Here is a 26,550-nt window from a genome sequence, read left to right as displayed (position 1 = left end):
TGTGCTTTGCTCATGACCACTCCAGCACATTGCCTCATTTCTGACATGTGGTCTTCAGAAAATGCACTCTGCAATAAATGAATAGTAGATGGATATATTTCAGGAGAAAATAATCAGTAAGAGCAAATAAATTACACCCTGAATTACTGCAGTGAAGTCAAAGAACTAGAAGAAATTCAGTAAGTGAGGCGTCAGGTTATGAGTAGGGGAAATGAGGTAAGATAAGATAGCAGCCAGTTCAGGGTTTAGAATTATAGGCTTAATTCAACTAAATATGCAACAGGAAGAGGGAGTTTTTATGTGCTTGATTGCTTGAAGGTAAAGGTTGAAGTGTCAACTTGGTTGAAGATAATGATCACTTAAAAAGAGAAAATTTTAAAAAATTATTTAAGCGTGGACCACTCTAGTTAAAGACCAGGGGCAGACTTTATTTTGTGGGCCTGGGATGAAGGTGAATTATTTAAAAACTTAAAATTCTTCCAGTAAAGAGTTCTAGTGAATTTGGTAACTATTTGAGAGTGGATTAGGATTCTGTCACAAAGTAAACATTCATGACCAATAACAAATATATGAGTTTTTGCTCTTCATTGTTGGTATTGCCTGGGGGATTGTTGGGTAAACACTTGAGGAGTATATTTTGAGTATGTTTCCTGTCCAGATGTAAATCAGAGTTTACAAACGATGGGGAGTGAGGGAGGAAGCAGGGGAAAATCAAGTTAATTATGCTAAGTTAGGAGAATAAATACTGGACTGGAATTTCAGGATTAAGGAAACTGTATCTTCAGAATTCTGGGGAGAAAAACACTTCATTCCACCAGGTTTTCTAAGACTTCACTTATAAGATCAAACTCAGGTTGAGTGAAGGCCAGGAAAGTGCCTTGCACTCAGAATCAGGAGAGTTTGTTCTAGATCTGGCTCTGCTATTAACTGGATGTGAGATCTTTGTGAAGTAACCTCTCTGAGCCCAGTTCCTCACCTTAAAGTTGAGGATTTGAAATAAGACTATTAGACCAAATAACCAAAGAAATCCTTTTCAGGAGGATGGTTCAAGATGGTGGCATAGGGAGACCCTGAACTTACCTCCTCTCATGGAACCAACAAATATGCAGCTACACGTGGGTCAGTTCCCTTTGAAAAGAACCTGAGAATTAGCTGAACACCTGCTCCACAAGAAAGGATAAAAAGGACCACATTGAAATAAGTAGGAAAGGCAGAAAAATGTTCTTGCCAAAACACCCATTCCCCATGCGGTAGCACACAATAGAGATGGATCTCACCAGATGGGTTATTCTCCAGGAGGAGTGAGGGGTTGTCACCCCACACCAGGCACCCCAGTCCCTGGGCTCTACACCAGAGAGATGAGCCCCCAAAACATCTGGCTTAGAAAACCAACAAGGCTGATGACACACTCCAGCTGCCTACATAAAGCCAGTGGGTGCAGGCAATCCACACAAGGACACCACTTGATCTCCTGGCCCTGGTGACCAAGGGGGCTGGCGTTCCTGAGCTCCATGGGACTCATGCATGACATAATCCTTGCACGGCCCCTTGGCTTTACTACAGCTTGATGAGATTCCCCAGAAAGGAGCTTATACACTTGTAAGGAGCCCCAGTTTTTTTGCAACTGTCACTGAGGAGACATCTCCAGATCTCCTGGTCTGAATGCCAGCAGGGGTTATTCTTGTAGCCCCAAAGCACAGTATATATCTGCATATTTTAAAAGCTGCTGCCTGAGAGTCTGGCACTCAATCAGCCCGAAGCTAGGTGCTAAATGAGATTTCTCCCATTGGAACACTGATGGGTCTCAGCACACCATCAACAACAGTGGTGAATCAAGAATAAATCAGATGGTATAGATATGGACAGCTCAAATTCAAGAGACAACAAAAAGCAAGAGCAGGATTGGACAAGAAGGACCATCACGTACACAAGTCCATTCCTTCAAGACTGAGAGAGGTAGCCATTTGCTTAACACATAGAAACAAACCCAGTGAGCCAAGCAAAATGAATAGAGAACTATGTTCCAAATGAAAAACCAAGACAAAACTTGAGAGAAAAGATAAGTACACAGAAATAAGTAATACACCTGATAAAGAATTAAAAGCAATGGTCACAAAAATGCTCACCAAATTCGGGAGAAGAACGAATGAACACAGTGAGAACTTAAAAAGTTTTTAAAATATAAGTAAGAACAATCAGAGCTGAAAAATAAAATATCTTACATGAAAAATGCACTAGAGGGAGTCAATAGCAGATTAGATGATACAGAAGAACAAATCAGTTCTCTGGAAGACAGAGTAGAAGGAATGACAAAATCAGAACAGCAAAAAGAAAAAAGAATTTTTTTCAAATGACAATAGTTTAAAGGACCTCAGGGGACAACATCAAACACACTAACATTCACATTATATGGATCCCAGAGGACAAGAAAGAAAAGGGCAGAAAACTTTTTTGAAGAAATAATGGCTGAAAACGTTCCTAACCTGGGGAAGGAAACAGACATCCTGTTCCAGGAAGCACAGAGAATCTCAGACATGATAAAACCAAAGAAATCCACACCAAGACATATTATAATTAAAATATCAAAAAGTTAAAGATAAAGAGAGAATTTTAAAAGCAGCAAGAGAAACACAACGGATTACATATATGGGAACTTTCACAAAATACTATCAGTGGCTTTTTCAGCAGAAATTTTGCAGACCAGAAGGAAGTGGTATGATATAATTAAAGCACTGAAAAGGAAAAAAAAAATCTTTCAACCAGGAATACTCTATCCAACAATGTTATCATTCAGAATTGAAGAAGAGACCAAGAGTTTCACAGAGAAGCAAAAATTAAAGGAGCTCAGCACCCCTAAACTGACCTTACAAGAATGTTAAAGAGACTTTTAAAGAGGAACAGAAAAGATCATAACTTTATGTTATAAGAAAACATATAAAAGAAAAAAACTTACCAGTAAAAGCAAATATATAGTAAAGGTAGTGTGTCAACTACTTATAAAGCTAGTATGAAGGTTAAAAGAGAAAAGTAGTTAAAATCAACTATATCTACAATTAGTAGTTAAGGGATACACAAAGTAAAATTTTATAAAATATGGTATAAAAAGCATAAAACATGGGGGGTGGATAAAAACATAGTGCTTTTAGAGTCTTCACACTTAAGTGATTATCAAGTTAAAACAGTCACTTTTATATATAGATTGTTATATATGAGTCTCATGGTAACCAAAAACCAAAAACTTTATAATAGATACACAAAAAATGAAGAGAAAGAAATCCAAACACTACACTAAAGAAAATCATCAAACCACAAGGGAAGAGAACAAGAGAAGAAAGGGACAGAGAAGAACTACAAAAACAACCATAAAACAATTAACAAAATGGAAATGATGACATACCTATGAATAATTACTTTAAATGTAAATGGGCTAAATTATCCAATCCAAAAACATAAGGTGGCAGAATAGATAAAAATCAAGACCCATCCATATTCTGCTTACAAGAAAATCACTTCAGGTCTAAAGAGACACACGGGCTAAAAGTGAAAGGATGAAAAAAGATATCCCATACAAATGGAAAATAAAACAGGGGTAGCATTACTCAGACAAAATAGACTTTAAAACAAAGACTGTCACAAAAGACATAATGATAAAAGGGTCAATACAAGGATACATCATTCATAAACATTTATGAACTCAAGTAGGAGCACCTAAGTATATAAAGCTAATATTAACAAACATAAAGGGAGAAATTGATGGTAACACAATGACAGTAGGGGACTTTAATACTCCACTTACATCAACGAAGAGATCATCCAGACAGAAAATCAATAAGGGAACATCAGCCTTAAAGATGAACTTAATAGATATATACATTCCATTCAAAAACTGCATACACATTCTTTTCAAGTGAGCATGAAACATTCTCCAGGATAGATCACATGTTATGCCAAAAATCATGTCTCAATAAATTTAAGAATATTGAAATCATATCAAGCATCTTTTCCAACCACAATGGTATGAAACTAGAAATCAATTACAGGGAGAAAACTGGGAAAAACACATACACATGAAGACCAAAAACATGCTACTAAACAACCAATGGGTTAATGAAAAAAAACAAAGAGGAAATAAAAATAAATCTGAAGACAAATGAAAATGGAAACACAACGCTCCAAAATCTATGGGATGCAGCAAAAGCAGTTGTAAGAGGGAAGTTTACAGTGATTCAGGCCTATCTCAATAAACAAGAAAAATTTCAAATAAACAATCTAGCTTTACCTAAAGGAACTAGAAAAAGAACAAACAAATGCAAAATTAGTAGAAGGAAGAAAATAATAAAGATCAGAGATAAAACAAATAAAAAAGAGACTAAAAACCAATGAAAAGATCAATGAAACTAAGAGCTGGTTCTTTGAAAGGATAAACAAAATTGATAAACCTTTAACCAGACTCATCAAGAAAAAGAGAGGGCCCAAATAAATAAAATCAGAAGTGAAAAAGAAGTTGCAACTGCTACCACAGAAATATAAAGGATCATAAGAGACTACTACAAACAATTTATGGTAACAAATTGGACAACCTAGAAGAAATAGATAAATTCCTAGAAACACAATCTTCCAAGACTGAATCATGAAGTAGAAAATTTGAATATACCAACACTAGTAATGAAACTGAATCGGTAATTTCAAAATTTCCAACAAACAAGTCTAGGACTAGATGGCTTATAGGTGAATTCTACCAAACATTTAAAAAAGAATTAATACCGATCCTTCTCGAATTTTTCCAAAAAATTGAAGAGGAGGGAACACTTCCTAAGTCATTTTATGAGGCCCATATTCTACCTTGATACCAAAATCAGATAAAAACACCATAACAAAAGAAAATTACAGATCAATATATCTGATGAACATAGATACAAATATCCACAACAAAATGTAAGCAAACTGAATTCAAGAATGTGATAAAAAGATCATACACTATAATCAAGTAGGATTTATTCCAGGGATGCAAGCATGGTTCAACATCCATAAATCAATCAGCTTGATACACCACAGCAACAAAACGAAGGATAAAAAATCATATTATCATCTCAATAGATGCAGGAAAAGCATGTGACAAAATTCAACATTCATTTATTATAAAAACTCTCAACAAACTGGGTATAGAGATACTGTACCTGAAAATAACAAAAGCCATATATGGCAAACCCACAGCTAAAATAATAATCTACAATGAAAATCTGAAAGTTTTCCCCTAAGATCAGAAATAAGACAAGGATGTCCACTATTGCCACTTTCATTCAACATAGTATTGGAAGTTCTAGCCACAGCTATTCGGTAAGAAAAAGAAATGAAAGGCATCCAAATTGGAAAAGAAGAAGTAAAACTGTCACTATTTGCAGATGACATGATACTATATACAGAAAATCCTAAAGACCCCACCAAATAAACTCTATTTGAATTAATAAATTCAGTAAAGTTGTAGGATATAAAATTAATATACATAAATTGGTTGCATCTCTATACAGTAATAAGCTATCAGAGAGAGAAATTAAGGAAAAAATCCCATATAGAATTGTATCAAATGAATAAAATACTTAGAAATAAATATAACCAAGAAGGGGAAAGACCTACACTCTGAAAACTATAAGACTTGATGAAAGAAATTGAAGATGACACAAATAAATGGAAAGATATACTGTGCTCATGAATTGGAAGAATTAATATTGTTAAGATGTCCATGCTACCCAAAGCAATCTGCAGATTCAGTGCAGTCCCTATCAAAATACCAGTTGCATTTTCACATAACTAGAACAAATAATCCTAAAATTTGCGTGCAACCACAAAAGACACCAAATCCCAAAGTAATTTGAGAAAGAAGAACAAAGCTGGAGGTTTCATACTCCCTGATTTCAAACTATACTACAAAGCTATAGAAGTCAAACACTATGGTACTGGCACAAAAACAGACATACAGATCAATGGAACAAATCAGAGAGCTCAGAAATAAATGCATGCAATTACAGTTAATTAATCTATGACGAAGGAGGAAAGAATATCCAGTCTTTTCAATAAATGATGTCGGGAAAATTGGACAGATATATGCAAAAGAATTAAAGTAGACCACTGTTGTATACCATATACAAAAATAAATTCAAAATTGATTAGAGACTTAAATTTAAGACTGGAAACGATAAAACTCCTAGAAGAAAACATAGGTAGCAAGTTCTTTGACACTGGCCTTAGCAATATTTTTTGGACATGTCTCCTTGGGCAAGGTCAATAAAAGCAAAAATTTTAAAATGGACTACATCAAACTAAAAACTTTTGCATAGCAGAGGAAACCATCATAAAAAAGGAAAAGGCAACCTACTGAATGGGAGAAGATATTTGCAAACTGTATATCCAGCAAGAGATTAATATCCAAAAAATATAAAAAATTTGTACAACTTAATATCATAAAAAACAACGTTATCAAAAATGGGCAGAGGACCTGTGTAGATATTTTTCCAAAGAAGACATATGGATGACCAACAGGCATAGGAAAAGATGCCCAACATCACTAGTCATCAGGGAAATGTAAATCAAAACCACCATGAGATAACACCTCACATCTGTCAGAATGACAATTATCAAGAAGACAACAAATAATTTTTGGCCAGGATGTATAGTAGAGGGAACTCTTGTTCACTGTTGGTGGGAATGTAAATTAGCACACCACTATGAAAAACAGTATGGAGTGTCCTCAAAAAGTTAAAAATAGAACTACCATACAATCCAGCAATTCCACTTCTGGTTATTTAACTGGAGGAAACAAAAACACTTACTAGGAAAAATATATGCATCCCTTTGTTCCTTGCAGCATTATTTACAATATCTAAGATATGGAAACAACCTAAGTGTCCATAAATAGATGAATGGATAAAGAAGATGTTTTACATATATATATATGTAAAACATATATATATTTTTTACATATATATATTTCTTTATATATATATATACATACATATATATATATGTGTGTGTGTGTGTATATATATATATATATATATATATATAATGAAATACTACTCAGCCATAAAAAGAACGAAATCTTGCCATTTGGACAACATGGATAGACCTAGAGGGTATTATGCTAAGTAAAATAAGTCAGGCAGACAAAGACAAATGCCATGCGATTTCACTTATATGTGAAATCTTAAAAACAAAACAAATGAACAAACAAAAGAGAAAGACTCATAGATACAGAAAACAATATAGTGATTGTCAGAGGGGAAGGGGATTGATGGGTGGATGAAGTAGGGGAAAGGGATTAAGAGGTACAAACTTTCAATTATAAAATAAATAAGTTATGAGAATATAATATACAACATAGGGAATACAGTCAGTAATATTGTGATAACTTTGCATGGTGACAGATGGTAGCTAGACTTAACCATGGTGACCATTTCTTAATATATAAAAATGTCTCATCACTATGATGTATACCTGAAACTAATATGACATTGTATATCAATTATACTTCAATTTAAAAAAAAATAAGTCCTTTCTAGCCTTAAATAAGCTATGAATATTTCAAAGCATGAAATTTTTCTTTCACCTTGACTCACAATACATTCTTTAGTTGATGTAGCATTATATGCTTATGAGTTCTGCTATTAGTGTCCCATTATCCAACTTAGACCCCTGGAACTTCACCTAAAAGAATAAATAGGTCCTAGAATTGTCACAAGATTCTCATTGTTGCTCACTGGGGCAATTCAAGAGAGGTGGCCTTCAGTGTTTAACAAATTTAAGGGTCTGAGGTCAGGAGCTGATAGGAGACCAGACTGGAAAGTGAAGCTGTGGGTTGGGTACAAAGCCAATGGAAATGGATGAAGGAGGAGGTGTTGTATATACCAGCTATATCAGTTTTCTAGGGCTGCCACGAACTTAGTGGCTGAATACGAGTTCATTATCTTATAGCTCTGGAGGGCAGAAGTCCAAAACAGGACTCACTGGACTAAAAGCAAGATTTGTCAGGGTGTATTCCTCTTCTGGAGGCTCTAGGGGAGAATCCATTTCCCTACCTTTTCCAGCTTGACTCATAGACCTTTATGTTCACTGTCAGCCACATTGCATCTCTCTGACCCTTCTTCTGTAGTACATCTTCCTCTTCCACTTTTAAGGACCCTTGTGATTTCATTGAGCCCCATCAGGTAATTCAGAAAAATCTCTACTTTAAGGTCAGCTGATTAACAACATTATTTCCAACCTTTATTTTCCTTCCTTATTTCCAGCCACCAAGAACAGAGATCACAGTCTCCTCATGGTCTTTAGTGAACGACTAAATGGCCACTTGGTTCTTCCCTTCAGGAAGATTTTATTATCTGATTTTATTATCAGATCAACAAAGTGTCTTTTACGAGTCTTCGCAGAATATATAGAGGGGATATAATTCAGGTTTGGCATCTCATCCCATGAATCACTAAGTTGGAGTTCCAGGGTCCATGGCGGGCCAGAGGAGTAGGTAGTAAGCAGATGGCCTTCATGGTGGGGCATCTAAAGGAATCTCTAGGCACTGAAATATCTTCTTCAAGAGTGTTGGGTAGCCCATGCTCATGGTCTCTCTCTGGGTTAATTCTTTAGGATGAAAATATTCCTGAAGATGATGGCTCTCCTTTCCCTAGGGCCATATCAAAGAGCTGTTCTTTCTGTTCCCCCCTTCCTTTATAGACAATAACAGGGAGATCTCATTGATTTTGTAGGGATCCGTTCTAAAGTCGCTAGAGGTCAACAGATGTAGGAGAGGTGTGAGGTGAACAAGTCTCATGATGGAGACTGCAAAATTTTCTCTACTGTACTATTTGTGCCTTAGGGGTTTCTGCCAGGTCCTTCGGTTGTCAGTGAGGATTTGGGCAGCCTCCCCCAAAGGTCTGTTCTAATACTTGCTGTACTTAAAATACTTCCATATGTGTAACCCATTTTTTTTGAGAAGCAAATAAAAGATTTCCTTTATGGCAACTCCCCAACTGTACAGATCACTTTGGCAAACAGACAAAAGTCACCCTTATCTTTCCTTTAAGAGAAACTTTAAACAAATCCTTAAAAATCAGATGAGTTCTCTAAAGCAATATCCTTTAGGTTTCAATTCTCTGTACATGCATGTCGATAGTGTTCTACCCAAATCTGCTCTAGACATATCAAGTATGTGATAAGATTCACATCAATCCTAAGCATCGTAGACATTTAGGATAAAAATTTTAAAAATAAAACATTTATTTTTCTTTAAAATAGAGTAATAGTGACTTTGGATCAGTTTGATCTTACGCTGAAATCTGAAGTCCCTAATTGTCTACCTCTCCAAAGTCCATCTTCAGTTTCTAAAAAGTGTCTTTCATATTAATAGAATGATAGAAGGGTTTTGTAATTTTCCTAAAAGCAGAGCCGTGTCTTAGCTTTCTTTATAATCGTACATGGCCCCTTTTATCATGCTTTGTACATAGTAGACTTCTAATATATTTATTGATTTGAGGATTTAATATCTATAGGTAGCATAATAATAACAACAACAACAACAACACAGTATTGAGGTAGAAAATATTATTCATGATTCTGAGTAAAGCAATCTCATTTTTCATGGAGTAAGTTAATGTTATTCAGTGAAACAGATGAAGGAAGCTAGGTCAAGTATTAGCAGGAGAATGATTAGTTTTCATTACTTTTTCAAGGTGCAAAAAGATGTGTCAACCAGCATGATACCTGCTCTAGACCTTGACCCAACACACCCAGTTTTTTGTTTGTTTGTTTGTTTGATTTAATGGTTGTGAACTGACAATTACAACAGAATATTATACCACTGCCAAGTTAAGATAGCTATACTGGTCAATGCAGAGATAAACACCAGTGTGGTCATTTAAGGAAAGGCATCAGGAAAGTTGCCTGCTTTTTAATTTTTTGTAATTACCGAGACAAAACTAATTGGCTGACTGACCAAGTAAGAGTCGTTCCTATTTCAATAATGCCAACAAGGCTCAGAGTGAGAGCTGGAAACGTTCTTGAGGTTTGCTCCTTGTGTTAAATTCTGTACATAATGATCACAAGACAGATGAAGAGTATAGCAGAAGTCCTTGGATCTCCTGGATAGGAATGCTACATGGTTGAAAGCTGCTGAGATATTCACTGTCCCTCTCCCTGGCCTAGAATTAGTGCCAGTCATGGAAGTTAGCTCAGATCTCAGGTTGAAAGTTTTATTTTTAGCGAAAACCCAATTGTCTCTTGCCAAGAGCGTATTTATTTCTAGTTATGCAGCCAAGCTCTGGATCTCCAAGGTGGGTTATAGCACTGACTCCTTTCAAAACTGCCTTTCCAGAACTTTCTTCAATAATAACTTAGAATTTCTTCAATTGAGAATTTATTTTAGCTCATTTGATTTTAAGGGCTACATTTATATGTAAATTTGTTTTCTTAGATGTCCAATTTCCTTTGAAATATGATCTCGATATACTGAATCCCAAATTCTTTGATTCTCTCAAAAATTTAAAAAAAGGAAAGATAGGAAAAAAGTAAAGAAGGAATCAGCTCAGGATTTTAGTAGATATTAGACACTATTTCTTGCTCTTTTTGTAATTTGGGGGTTGTTCATGTGTGTGCCTTGGATATGGCCCTTGTCTCATTGGACTTTATGCTACTTTAATTAAATATGCTCCTTCTGTTTGATTTGATTCATTTATTTATCTTCCAGAACTACTCTGTATCAGGATGAATCCTTATGCACATATCTGAAATCACGATCCAATATAGTAAAGAAAAAGCCATGTCCCAGCCAAACTGAGTTTTTCAACCTGTGTCCCACATACACTAAACTTCGGGGTCACATTGATATGAGTGGGTGAGCCACTCACCACTCCAGGGAAAATTAGGAAATATTATCTCTATTAACATTCTTTCCTTAAGCCTCTACTTTTCCCCATCCTAGGAAACCTGGGGAACTTTTGTTTAGATTGTTCTCTGATAGTTTCTCAGGTGACATAAACAGCAGTACAACCTGGTGAGAACAGATGGAGACACGCAAACACTGTTTGTTAAGAATAAAGGAAAACACTAATCATTTTGCTTACCAGTAACTGGCTGCATAATCTTACCCTTTTGTAATTTTGTAATAAATGTTCTTAGTTTGACTTACTATTGGGCATGTGGTGGAAATTAAAAGGAAACCTTTACCTGTGTATACCCCAAAACATTTCATGATGGAAATGCCAAACTGCCCAGTATTTCTGCTATGAATACCTAGACCAATGCATCCCATACCTGTTTCAAAACTCATTTGTGCCCAAATAAGGGCAGACCCAGCTGGGGTAAAGCCAAGTTCACTTTATTTGCATCAGTTTGCTCAAAGCTGATGTTTTCCTTCGCCCTTTTTTTATTTTTTCATATTTCTCCACAAGAAACCGGTTGTCAGGCAGGAGGCTCTGTTCTCTAATGACTCACAAAATATGCCAAACCAAACCTTTTCCTCCTGCAAGACTTTAGTAGATTTCATTTTTAAGTGTGGAGTCACTGCTTTTGTGAATTGCTAATACCAATTTGTCTTTCTTTTTTTTCTCTCCACTGAACAATAAAGGGAATGGTTAGAGCTTTAACAACCAAGACATAAATAAGGAAAACAGCTCGAAAGCAGAACACCGAGTAGCTGTTAAACGATCAGCTCTTTTCAGATCCTCCATAAGGATTAAGGACTAAATGAACCTTTTCACATATTGTTACTCGGACACAAGGCACAGAATCAACTTCATTCTTCTCCTTTGAACCAAAACGACAATCATACTGGGAAGCCCCCCACCATCCCCTGAGTCAATTAAAGATTCTGTTACTGGAGTTATTTTAAATGGGTGTGTTTAAAGCACTAGGGGACAGATTGTAGGATATAATCCTCAACTGACAGGGGGGAATGTACTAAAAGTCCCCCAGGAGATCACCCATCTTCATGTTTGTGAGACACATGGTCACAGAGATGGACAAACCAATTTGAATGAGATAAGAAAAGCCAAGCTTTTTCTACCCTTCCCCCAAATCCTCAGCCACCTCACAAGCTGAACCTTTCAAATACACTTAGTGCTGAGGCAATTTGACATGGGTGGTAGATTAACACACACACACAATACAAACAGGGAGGGCACCTCCCTTATTGATGCCAAGTTCACAGAATCAGCTGCTACACTCGTCTAAAAGCCAGCTTGGGAAGACCAGAATTGTATCTTCGACTGTCTGTCTGTATTTTAGGGCTCAACTGGGACTCCAGGAGAAGAAAGTTCCATAGGTTCTTGAAAAGTCCTGAGATGGACGAATTTGGTTTTTGGGTTTTTGTTTTTGTTTTTTGGGGGGGTTGTTGTTCTTAAGTAAGGAGAAAAAAACATCTTCAAAGTATGTCTGTTGTTTTTGTTTCTAAATTGTGGTGGTATTCAGAGGACATTGGTAGCGAGGAATCCAACAAGGGTTTGCAGGAGAACAGGATTCACCCAGATCCAGATATAAAAGCAGAAACCTTGGCTACTTTTCTAATTTCTACATTTCCTCTTGATGTTATTATTTACAACCCTCCTCATTCTTGTACCTTCACTCTGCTAGTTATATCGTAAAATTTACAGGAAGAAACAGAGAGAAACTGATCTCTACAGGCACACAGTCATGGGTTTTAGTGTCTATTTGTGTAGCCCATCCTTATGCAGCAGGAAGGAAGATATCTTCTACTCTCTGCTGAAAAGGAGACCACCAGGCTAAGAACAGAGGAGTCTGGTGTATCCGCATGACCTAACAAGACTTTCTTGTTCTTCTTTTTAGCCCCCCATAAAAAACAATGGAGTTAGAAAATGATTTGAAAATAAGTTGCTTAGAGACAGTTTCTCTTGGGCTAGGAAGTGAATATGTGCATTTGTTTCCAAAGTTTTCATATACTCTAAGCCCAAATACACACCAAAGCCCAAGTGTCCATTCTGAAACCCAGCCATCCCTCAAGGCTTTATGCTCTTTACCCAATATCTCTTATTTTTTGCATGTTCCCACCCCAATTTCACACCAAAATGAATCAGTGGGCAGATTTCAGTAGCATGCATTTGAATCAATACTGTAGGATGTGGAAAATAAGAAGTAAGAATTTTTTTCTTTTTTCCCCTTAGATTTTATTATTTACTTTGATTAGTTTTAGCCCTATACATTTTTGGAAATCTTGGTGTTATACTTTGTGTTGACATACATTTAATTTACTCAGATTTGCCACAGAATATGTTGGTTTTCTTCTTGACATTATCAAGCTTTTTATTAAAATAAAGAATACTTGTGCCCCTTTGGTTGAGACAAAAGACATGACATCATTGAGAGAAGTAAAAGCATAGGAAGTTGTCAAAATAGTAAATATTGATTATGAATATTCATAGTGTCTCATACTTGGTCATTTCAAGTGCAGTCAGAAAAGGAAAGTAAAAAATAGCCTCTCTCCAGGAAGTATTCTGTGAAGAAATAGAAATTAAATTTTGGTCGGGATATAGGTATATCTACTTTATGGAAAACCTACGTTTCGTGAGAACGGGGATTGTCCCAGGAATTCATGAACAGTTTTTAAGAGATGAGAAAACTCAAATCCAGAAACAGAGCTGATAATCTGGAACCAGTATATATTCTAAAGTCACATAAGTCCTTTCAAAACCTAGTGCAAAGTACCATAAAAAAAATTTTCAGCTTTTGGTTCGGGGGGATGGGTGGCTTATACAATTTCCTTATGGAACTATTGTGTTCTGCCTGTCTGCATTAATGCAGGCTATTGGAGCATACATCTCAAAGTTCCCAAGGATATCTCCTCCTGCCATTTATTGGTTTCTTGGAAGAACTTCTAATTTTCCAGAATAATTTTTCAGCACATTCATTACCTTTTTGGGTTTTTTTTCACATAACACACATACACAAGAACATTTTGTGGAAATAGCCATGTACTTTCCCATGGTTTCTAGCCAATTATAAATAACTTTAGAAGTGCGGAAAAGAAGGACAAGGAGGTTATTAATTTGGAACCTACTCGTAAACTGTGAGTAGCTTATAAATCGCTTAATAGCAATATCATTAAAATTATCAGTGTAACATACTGGGTAAAATATGTTCAGAGATGCTTTCGACCATCTATGTGTCTCCTTGAATAAATGAGCACCTGCTAAGGAACTTATAAATCACACGTGCCCATGCACTCATTTGCCAAACTGATAGCTCCAAATATGTGTATCAACTATTTATGCATCCACTTATATGGCTCTGTAGAAGTATATTCTTGTGTCTTTAATTATTCTGATGGTCTTGTATGTTGAATATATATGTGGCTCAAAGGAAAGGTAAAATTTTTTGTAAAACTTACAATTCCTTTCTTGTCCTCTACGTGGGTTAATTAATTAATGATTGTTATCCCCTTTTGGAGATTGATAAGATATTGACCTTTTTTCCACCCTATGCCAGTATATTACCATGTACACACAGTTTGCCAATGTGCCTACCACTGTGCCTTGAGCAGAACTGATGCTACATCAAGTTTGTTTAACTATGTCTCATTTCTTCCTCTAATTTGTTCACCCTTAAGATCTGATGGAGTGTTGAGTGATCTGGAAGATCTAGCCTCATCTTTACTCAAGGCCTCTCTTTTCCATGTTTGAAAACTCTGGGTAAATGAATCTCTGATGTCCACAGTAAAAAGTAGGACAACACACCTTCCCGATCATGGCCTGCATCTTGTGCCTAATATCAAAAGAGAGAGTAGGGCCACCTTTTCTAAAATAGCAGTCAGGTTTTTGAAATGGTTTCCTGCTGGGGGAGTGGATTAGTAGATAAAGTTTCTTTTCTTTCTTTCTTTTTTTTTTTTTTTTTGTAGCTACTAAAAATACAAACCAAGAAAAAAAAATCTAAAGTTCTACTTGTTTTGTGCTTTCCTGAATTTCTAATCTCATTGACTTCACTTCAATGGATAGAACTACCCTCCCACCTTGGGCAGTCAATCATGCCACATGGGGCAGGAGCCCTCAAGCTGGGGCTATTGGATCCAGTGAAGAAAATACTATAAACTGTAAATCAAAAATGATGTCTAGTTTATGAGAATTTTGCCTGAAGACACAATTTTAGTCCCCAAAGCCTCTTTGCTAAAGCATTTATTACGGATTCCTAATTCCTCTTGCAAACTTAGTTAATACTCATGGATATCTTTTGCATACAGAGCAGGGCACATGCTATCAGAACTGATGTGTCTGCCTGACAAGTGCAGAGCGGAGCAGAGTCAATTACAGAGAGGAAAGCGGGCAGCTAAATGGTATGCTGCCTAAACAGAGCCTAGCAGATCTATTCACTCTGGGAGCCAGTCTTGACATCCTGTGCTGTATGACCATCTTCCTAGGACCACCAGCTGGAGAGTTCACACTTTGAGAAGTAGTAGTCCTCTATATTCTCCAAAAGCAACTTCATGACCGCTTTTGAAATAATTAGAAAACATATGCTCCCTTCAGATCAGCTTCCTTCAAGCAAGTGTTTATTTAATTCATATTTCTGAAGTTCTCTGGCTTGATTTCACTTGAAAGTCAACATTCTTGGTCTCCTCCCCTTTCCCAGCATGTTTAAGTTGAGATGGTGCTCTTTCTTGTTTCCTTAAGAGCTCTTGCCAAGTCATTGGGCATGTGTCTTTTGTTCATTTTCTGGGAGTCCTCAATGAATATGTGCCTTGATTCTCCCAATTTGTGAAAAAAAAGAAAGCTCACTTTTGTTTCACGTGTACTGAGTTATTTTCATTCACAAAGGTGTCTAATATTGGTGCCTTATCCATGATTGGAAAGATCAGGCTCCACAGACTTTTAAAAACGTCTTCCATCCTTCCTCATCCCCAGCTCCACATGAAGACATGGTTGACTAAGGGGAAGGAGTGGGTGAGGGATAAATTAGGAGCATGGGATTAACAGATACACGCCACTACATATAAAATAGATAAACAACAAGGATTTACTGTATAGCACAGGGAGCTATAGTCAATATCTTGTAATAACCTACAAAGGAAAAGAATCTGAAAAATATATATATGTTGTGTGTGTATATATCTACCTATATCTATATATCTATATCTATCTATATAGATAGATATAGATATAACTGAATCACTTTGCTGTATACCTGAAACTAACACAATATTGTAAGTCAACTATACTTCAATAAAAAGAAGTTAAAAAAAAAGACATGGTTGACTAAACCTTAAGTTCACTAGTCAGATTCTCCCACCTCTGATTACCTGTCACATCCTATTGCAACAGAATTCTGAAAACAAAGATTTCCATATCCTAGTCCTAGCCAAAACTACTTTAAACAAAATCTTAAATAACCAAATTCTGGAGACTTCCCTGGCGGTCCAGCGGTTAAGACTCTACGCTTCCACTGCAGGGGGCACAGATTCGATCTCTGGTCCGGGAACTAAGAATCCCGCATGACGCATGGCGCAGCCAAAAATAAATAAATAAATAACCAAATTCTGAACTTATAGAGGCATATGGATAGCTCCTGGAGAGCTTCTTGAAGTACACTTTGACCTAGATAGAAGCAAAATGTGTTCTCTTTTGAAATATGCAATATTTTCCCAACTCTCAGAAAAATGTATTTTTACTGCATCCATTTAAGTGTACGCATCAAAATAAACCAGGTCTGGAACCCAAACCTCCAAGCCCCACTCCTACTTGCCCCCTCTCACCACACTCAGCGTTTGCCTTGTTCATTTGGTAGTCACCACATACTGCCATTTTACTGTTAGTTTGTTTTTTCTCTTTTGGATATATCCCCTATTAAATCCAAGACCTAGGAAGGTGCCAAGAGTTCTCTCTCTTCTATTAGCTCTCTGGATTCCCAGTTCAGGTTTAATTACTCCAAGCCTACTCGGCGCTAGAGACTGCCCAGGTACATGGGACTGTGCAGCTGAGAGCCAGGACTGACTTGATGCTCTGGCTTAAGACGATAGACGTCAGTGAGAAAAAGAACTGTGTTGTAAACAGTCCCTTAGAAACCCTATCCTGGAGGTGAGCCAACCAGGAGGGGAAACTAGTCCCAGCTTCAGGTAGAGCCTGCCCCTGCTTTCCTCCAGCCTGCTCTCCTTGAGTTGAGGTACCGTGAAGGGCCCAGGACTCTGTGCCCAGAAGGGCACTCTGAAATTTTCAGCACAAGCTACTGAAGAAGGGATGAGGTATTTACTTGCACTAATTTCGGTGTCAGAAAGAGAAACTCAGAGTAGTAGACTGAAGAATGCCTGGAGTTGAGGAGTGGGGTTAGTTTCTTCAATGTACCAAAGAGTCTTTTACTTTTCCTGCTACTGGAAGGGACATGCTGAGCCTGAGTTCTGCCTTTTTGCTGCTCCATCCTGCACTTTTCCTTCCTTCGATGGTGTTCCTCTCAGGTTTCTTGTGTCCATATACTTTCTCTCTCCCTCTCGACTTTTTCTTTCCTCCTTCCAGTTCCAAAAGCTTTCCTTTAAGTACTAGATATGAATTCATACTGAAGGATCAACGTCTGATAACAATTGTGCCGAGAAGGAAAACTGCATACATGATATTCAAAAACATGAAAATAAAAGATTGCAAACAGTAAAGCAAGTCCATGTGAATTCCAGGAATTAACATAGGGGAATATAGTTAGGGGAGAGTGGCTCAACCAAGACCCCTAACCTTGTGCAAGGTAGGCACTACCCTGCGGGTATAGTTAGTCTCTGCATGAGAAAGTCCTTACCATGGTACTTTCCCCTGAAGGTACCCATCCCCCGACACACACCCAGTGTAAACCTTGAAGGGGATGACGAATATGGAAAAATATATGATTCACTGTCTGAGAATCAGAGGCTTTCTAATGGAATGGTGCCACGCAAAGAGCCATTTTATCTTCCAATAATCCCACATTTCATGTCAGACTGGTGGTGTCATCCTCCCCATTCCCTTATTTTAATACATAATTCAGGTTTGGTGATTCACAAACCACGTAAGATCACTTATCTTGCCTATAACAAGTGCTCATTCATCCATTTGTATTAAGCAATTGAATGCTTTCTGCTAGCTAGGCACTCTGACAGGTCACAGAGAAGTGCTTACCAGCCCCGGTGCCCTACTGCACTGCAGTGTTTATTCACATATTCAGTGAATATCTACTGAGCCAGCACTTTATGCCAAACACCGTTTTCACCATGTGAATACGGTGGGCAACATGGCAAAGTCCCTGTGTACACGTAGGAGGGCTTTGTGTGTGTTTGTTTTACAAAGAATTTCCAAACAACTTTTGGTCACAGAGAATTTTCCAAAAAATCCTTAACGAGAAGGCACTCTCCCTTATTTGCATTCTAATGTACTTTTCTGTGGGGAAGGATTTTTAGCCATTTCCCCATATTATTCCATGAGAGTACGTCACACAGGAGAGCGTCAGAATTATCATGTTGTGCGTGAAACATTTCTGGCAGCTTTTTTTGAAATGAAACTGAGCAGGTTTTAGAATGAACACCCTTCACATTCATTCAATCTGTTATACTAAGTTCAGAAAACAGTCTTTTAGAATGATGGCAACCCCCATCAACACCAGACTTAAAACAATGATTCTCAGTACTTGGCTGGATTCTTAGCATGCCTTCGACGTCGGCTGCCATCTGACTGTCGATGCAGCTTAGAGTTCTGAGTGTATTTGCTATCATCCAATGACCTTAGATGTGGATAACTTTAGAGGAAGCCTTCTCATTATCATCACTCTTACACTCCATCCTCAAAGACTTTACCCTGCTGTAAGGAATGATGAATGAATGAATGATAGAATCTGAACTGAGATCTGTCTGAATCCCTCATACTAGCTTTTGTTTGATCTTGGTGAAGATGGGAGGGCTTGATGGTTGTGTTATTGAAAATTCTTCTTGCATTTCCTAATCTTTGCTCCTTTTTTTTTTTCCCACCTCGGGTACATTTCTTCCATCCTACATCTGTCATTTGATTCCTCTTTAATAAAGGTTTGTCACCAAATGCTTGAAATTTGGTAACCATCCTAGCAAATCCAGACATCTGTAATTACAGAATTTGAAAAAAAAATAGAACTAATAACCTCATCAGCCTTTTCTAGACCTTATTTTCCTAAGTGCCAAGACATTCCTTTCCCAAACCCATGTTTCCTACTACCCCAAATTGACCTGATGAAGGACCTGCCAGGTGTTAAGTCATGCTGCCAGGTGCTAAGTGACGGAGCTAGACAGTGATATAATCCCCCTACGTGCCTTTCACCTTCCATCCTGTTTCATTCCTCTCTCCTCCTGGGCCCTCCCTTCCCTTCTCATCCTTCTGTTTATATTGCCCAGTACAGCCTGTCTCCAATGTGTCTCAAAACAATCATTTGATTCCATAAGTAGACATTTCAAAAATATATTAGTTAAATACGTTTGGTGTACATGAACAAAATAGCCAACTGCCATAATTTATAAAATTTCAACCAGTGGTGTAGGTTTTCACATTAGCATAGAGGTGAAAAGCTATCAGTTGAAGATTCCCAGGAGTAGTGAGCGAGAGAGCCTCACTTTTTTTAAGTTCAGATCTCTCAGAATTGCAAATGTACTTTACGTACAATTCCCCATGAGTCTAAGTTATGGAAAGAAAATGGAAGAGAATGGAAATGCTGGTCAGCCCAGTACTTCCTAATTGGGAAGTTACTCAACACCTTGCTAATTAGGACCACATTTTCCTAGCAGCAAAAGTGGCAATCGACAGAGCAAGGGCATTTTTAAAAATCAGTATCTTTATCGAGAAGCTCACTGCTCAGTGAATATGTGCTACGCTGCACAGATGACTTGGAAGACCTCTGTAAGTATTGCAATACCAAGTGGAGATTAGGGAGGGGAAAGAGCCAGAAACAGTGCCAGAATTTTCACATAACATCTGTGGGTAACTTTGTGAAACCCAGATAAAAACAAGTTTCTCAATATTTCCAGGAATTAAATATAATCTTCAGTAAAAAACTGTGGGAACTTAGTGCAGGAGCAACAAAGGGGATTTAATGCATTTTAAAAGGCAAAAGGCCTTACACTGTCGGAAATGATTAGGTTTAAAAGTGGCGAACTGGAGATCTCTGAACATAGATAGACATTGATTTGCCTTTTCCAAGAAATTTACCCTGGCTTAACCACTTCCTATAATTTTTAGCTTGTTATATTCCCGACTTTAATGCATAGAATCCCATGCAATTCCGCCCTTGTTTGTAAATTGCACGTCAGTTGCTGGCTGTGTTTATGTCTCATTTCCTTTATCATGTTACAACTAAGCAGCCGCATGTTTCCTCCTCACCCGGCCCCTCTCATCCCATGGAGGGCTGAGCTGTGCGTGGTGTGCAGTCAGAAATGCCTATTGAATGAACTTCTTGTCTCTGTTGATCCTATTAACCAGATAATTGCCTAATCTCCACTTGGCTTTGTGCTCTATAGGCCCAACATAACAGGTGAAGTGAATAAAAGCTCTCTTCAAGCAAATACTCTCATGAATGGGGTCTTTTTCTGAGAGGGCATGGTCGCCTGGACCTTTGGAAGACAATGTTCATCTCACACCGATGAGCAGATTAGACCCAGAGCAAAGTTGACCCAAAAGATCAGCTTTAGTATCAACACAAACAAATCTTTATAGAGGAGAAGTCAGGGTAAGACTACCTCCCCAACTGGGCTTTCCCCTTTCCATCATCTCCACTTTATTCTGAGCGAACATCTGAACCGCAGACATTCCAATCACCCTCAGCACTGTTTACTTGGGCTGAGGCAAAACTCAATAAGATCAATTCCAAGTTACCAAGCCAGATATACAGAAGAGGAGAGCCATGGCATGAATGCAGATAGAGAGGGAGAGAGAGAAGAAAGGAGAAGAAAAACAGGTCGCTAAACATGTCATGAGACCGTGGGGGATATACTGCCTCTGAACAAACCCATTGCATGGAAGACTCTGAGTTAATCAGATACAGTTACCCAGCATTTCAGGGACTTTCTACTACTGAAGGTCAAGAATGTTCACTTGGAGAAAGTTATTTCAGGCAGCTACCTGTGTGTCTTATATCCCAACCCTTGATACATACAAATATAAGTATGTGGCCCATCATCATATTTTCATATTGGGTAACTACAGAGAATATTTTGGCAAGGGTGCTTAATCTAAAAATGTTCAATTTTAATCAGTTTGAACTATGGTCTGTCTTTCTGTGAACTGAAAGCCACCAATCAATTTTCCTTTATCTTTTTTTCTGTTTTTCTTACCCAAGGCAATGCCTTTTGTAAAAGGGTATTTATTTTTAATGGATTTTTTAATGAATTTTTCAGTCAAGCTATTAATAATGCCATTAATTATAGGCAGCTTGTATTAAAGTGCACGCTGGCCTCTTAATCCTGACCCCCAGCTATTGGCTTGCAGCTAATCCAGCCTGGTGCTTGGCGGAGAAGGGCAGGACTCAGCCAGCGGCTGCTAGGAGACAGGATGGGGAAGGAGGAGGGCTCGAATAGAACGTTTCTCTCTTCTTTGCCAGAGGGCCTGCAAGTTTCAAGCCAGATGATGTGTGAGTGGGGAGGAGGGATAATCCCGCGGATGCTGTGCGAGCACTTAGGAGGAACTTCCCAGTGGAAGGGCTTTGCTCTGCCTTCAAGGCCTGGCCGGTGTGATAACCCCACAGGAACACTGCGCACCCTCACCTGAGGCGGTTCTGTGCGACGGCCTCGGTTTCAATCTGTTTAAATCGACCAGACAGAAGCCTCAGCCACATAATGGATTCCAATCCCTGGCTTGCTTGCTTTCTCCACCCAGCTTCCCAGTGTTCGGAAAAGTGTTTCATTGCCATTTGCTTTCAAGATGCTTCCATGTTTTAGGATTTCATCTGTCAGTGAAAATGCTTCTGTGGGTTTATGGCCATGGGTGTGTGGTGTGTTTTTAAGAACGTTGGCAGGTAGCATGAGCAAGCTATTAGGTTTCGGTGAGTAACAGCAAGCTTTCGGAAGTCTTTTGTTGATTGTTCTGGTTGACATAAAGTTGCATCTGAAGGAAGAAAGCCAGTTTAATCTGAAGCCAGAAGAAGAAAGGCTTCAAGGGACAACAGCAGCCCACACCGGAGAAAGGAACTGTCAGCAGTAACAGCTAGAAAATGGTAAAAGTAGACATGCAATAGTGGAAGTGGACAAATGAATAAAATGTTTACCATGATCACGAGGTGAAAAGGCAGGAAAATAGGAACTCGTGGGTCTTCCTGACAGCAACTTACTTTGTCTCTCAAAGGGAGTGGTTGCATGCCATCGGTATGAGAGAAAATATTGTTTCTAATAACAAATCCATTCTAATCAAAATAAACAATAATCCTAGTGGCATTAATCTCTGAGGGACAAGGTTAGAGCTGTTTTCTGGTGCCATGGTTTTGACATAAACCGACCTGAAAACTCACTTTTAATTAATACACAAAGTCAAGTCTGGGTTCAGTTCTTCAAAGAAATGAAAAAAAATGTTAAGGGGTTTATTTCACGTTGGATTATGATAAATATTTACATTATGTATAGAAATGGAAGAGTTTCATAGGGAATTGATTCCAGCATCAACTGATTTATTAATGACCTTTTATTTTTTCAACTATAAACATGATCAGTTTCTCATCTGCCTGAAAGGATTTCTGACGTTAAAAGTACAACAGTGTATTAATGGGTTGTTTTTACTATGACAAATTGGAATAATATCATCACATTAGATTAAATTGCTTCTTCGTGTAACCAGTGTATATTATGTAGCTTGCATGAGTCTGGGACTGTGCTCTATTTTGAGGATGAAGTGATAAAACAAAAACAGCATAGTTCTACCCTTACAGAGCTTAAAGTTACCCGAGGTACCTTGGTAATGCTAACATCTATCCTCCTCTTCAAAAGTTTTTTCCCCCGCCCCCTGCCTGAACCATATAGGGAATGAAGGTTAATTCAGGGTTTGATAGTACACACGCCGGAAACCACAACCAAATTGTTCCTAGAGAATGCTGGAGATGTCCAATGTCAAAGACTCAGAACATAACTTGTTTCCTCTTTTACTTCTACCTTTGATGAGTATAGAATTTTTTTGATAAAACTAAGAGCATGTGTCTTTATTCGTCTGAGACAGTCCTCTCTGATGATATCTCTATGGAATTATCATATGGAAGAGTTTTATGGGCCATTAACTTACTACTAGTGGGAGCTGGGCTCCAGGGTCTGCCTGTCACGTTAATTTTTGAGGTCACCTATGCCAGGAAATATGAAGAAATCCCCTCTCTGGTTCATCTCCATGTGGCTATGTCTGTGCTCTTTCGAGCTCGAGGTACTTGATGGTCAAGCCGTCCACTGAACTCTGGACAGAGTAAGGAGAAATGTCCTTCATATGCCCCCAATCGTTAGGCAATTTACCTTATTTTCTTGGTATATGTAAGAATTTGGTTTGTGATTTCAGAGGATAAGCAGACTTCTGTATATTACCAGTAGTTCCTATGTTTGAATTCCCCCCAAAAGAAATCCTTGGGGAGCAAAGACTGTATTCTTTTTCTTCTTGGGCTTCTCAGTCTCCAACACAGCACAGGGAAAGACAGAGAGTTGGCATTCAGAACACTCAAGTGAATGAGAGCGAAAAGTGAAAATCTGAAATGAAATGAAGGTAAAGGAAGATGGGAGGAAATTTTAATCTTCTCAGGAAAGCTGGTTTCTGTGAAAGTGGTCACTGAACATTTGATCCTTTTATTCTGTATTTTGATCCCTAACTTAACCATCCACAAGCTGGATAAGCTTGAACATCTTCTCTAACCTCTCTAACCTCCTGTTTCCTCATCTTTAAAATGGGAATAAAAATCCCTACTTCTCAGGGTGATGCAACTTAATGAGAGAAAAGTCCCCATGAAAGGCGATGAATGGGAGCTCAGACTATGGTCAGAAGCCCATTATTACCCTGTTGCTTCCTGATACAGCGTAAATTAAACTCATACCACGTGGTATTCATTTTTTTTTAGCATGTCCATTCCCAGGAAAATGACTCTGCCCACTGCTTGATGGAACTCCTATGCCTTATTGCATGTGTTGATGTTGCTGGAGATTAGACCTCATTGGTCATTGTACTGATGCCACTGTACTTGAAGCCAGCTTCATACAATTAAGAGATGCAAAGGCAAACAGAGTTCTCAGCTAACCATTACACAGAGCCTTCTGAGCACCTTTGTGAATTTGCATGTGCTTAAAAAATATATGGACTCATTTTTTAATTTAAGGAGCTTGCTGTTACCTGTGGCTTATCAGGGTCCAAATTCAAAATCAAACTCGGTTGAGACAAGGCATTGCAATCAGATTACTGTCACTTTGCGACTTGACTGGAGATGAGGGAGAGCCTACGCAATTGTAACTTTAGGAGCACCTGATTTGAAACTCACTAAAGAAATACTCCCTTCTCACATCTGTGAGCTGGGCATTCTCCCCACTAGATTCACGGGTTTGTAAATTGTGTCTTAAGACAAGCAGTAGAATGAAATTACATTGGTGGTGACAGACTCAAGACGTAATAAAGGCCAAGGTTACGTGGATGTGCCAGTGGTGTCTCCCTTTAGAAGATGTTGCTGTTGAAGAGTCTTTGTGAGTTTAGTTGTCCCAGAGTGCTTGGGGTTTTCTTTTAGTGTTCTGTATTGATCAAACATTTCCAAATCTTCCAGAACAAAGGGAACCATAAATGTACCTAGCTGATTTCAAGTGCCTTGGTGGTTTGATCATGTATCCAAAATTCTAACTGCCTATCCTTCAGACTTTTTCCTGGGAAGCAGGCTTCCTGTAGCTATGGTGGGGTCAACCTCACAGTTGCCTTAAAGTTCAACTTTGGATGTTAGCTTTATTATCAAGCCAGACCAGTCAGAGTCCTAGAAGGTAGTAGTTCATTTAAATGCTTGTAGAACAGATCAGGCTGTGAATAAGACAGAGAGTGCTTCTCTTATCTAGCATTTATTTTGGGATAAATAAAGGACTCAGAGGCCCAATTGTTCTGATAACAAAAGATGCTTTTAGTTAGTTGTGCAATGTGCATATGTATTTTATGTCCCTGTTCATGCCAGTTCTTCAATGTTCTTTCAATTTTATCACCAGCCTTCATATTTTTTATGTTTTGATTGGTTATGTGTAAAGCCAATTGGCATTTCTAGAAAAATTTTCTAAAGAGAAGTTTTGTGAAAATTGTGTCATAATCTCTGAATGTACCTTAGTTTTACATGACTGTGTCACTGACTATATTCTTAGTCTTTCTCCTGTGTGGGAGATACTGCAATTTTACATACTGTGGACACTCTTGCCGAATGTAAACCCTATACTTAAATATATTTAAAATAAGTCAGGTAGGAGCTAAGATAAATTTTTCGAAGATAAGATTGAGAAGGATCTAGTTGTTTTTCCAAGGGGTGCAAAATAAAACAGAATTTTCTGGTGCATCAAGGTTGGAATCATCAGGTAAGACATCATGGAACTTAATTTTATAGTTCTTCCGACCCTCTTCCCCTCTTACACTCACTTCCAAGTAAGTTGCACAAAAGACACTTTCTGTCTGAATAAGAGAGCAGCCTGTGTTTATGGATGGAATCCTGTATGAAAGTCATGACACCACCTAGAACCCTGACTCCCTTTGCCCACTCCCTTGTTCAGTGTGCCATGCCGGTGCTCCAGTGCTGTATGAGATGGAAGTCCTTGCCTTCACATAGCATCTCAGCTGGAGTTTACAAACTGCCTCTGTACTCGTTTCTTCATACCATCCATGCTATATATAGGAAAGGTATTGTTATCTCCATCTATAGATTAGGAAATTCAAGCTCAGCAATTTCAAGTGATGCCAACCATCCCAGAACTTTAAGTGGCAGAGTTAGGATTTGATCCCAGATTATCTGAGTGCCCGTCCACTGCACTTTCTGTCATTCCGAGTTATACTCATGGTTCCTAGAATGTGTGAACAAAGGTATGACAAGAACTGGGTTGATAAATTGAATTATACGAAGTTAGTTTCCTTTCAACCCTAGCATTCTGATTGTGTTTCTGGACCACATTGGCATGTTTAGTCTATGCTGTGAGGAATATGAGGGTCCCAGCTACAACATCTTTCTCTTGCCTTGAAAGCACTAGATATAGTTCTCACGGGGCTTCTGGTTCCACACCAGAAAAGAGAGGAAGGATATATATAGCATCGGTAATGGAAGATTGTCAAAATTAAAACTAAATCCTTGAGCAAATCCAGCTCATTAAAATCATAAATTAGTCAATTAAGGAAGGATAGGCAATTTCCCCAGGATGTCTTAGAAAATCAAATGGTAAACTAAGGATTATGAAAAAAAAGGTGATGGACCAAAATGAGTTCTTGAATCATTCCAGGCCTGTTCAGTTCAGTCTCTCACACAAGTGTTGGTGGGCGGTAAGGGATGGGGGAGGCATAGGGGATGATGCAAGCTGTCTTACAGTCTCCAATTCAAGGTGAGCAAACTAGGAAAATGACTCCTGTTCAGACGCAATCAGGGAAA

The sequence above is a fragment of the Globicephala melas genome, chromosome 11 (assembly GCF_963455315.2).
Source record: "Globicephala melas chromosome 11, mGloMel1.2, whole genome shotgun sequence".
Lineage (NCBI taxonomy): Eukaryota > Metazoa > Chordata > Mammalia > Artiodactyla > Delphinidae > Globicephala > Globicephala melas.
Note: the sequence above shows the minus strand (reverse complement) of the source record.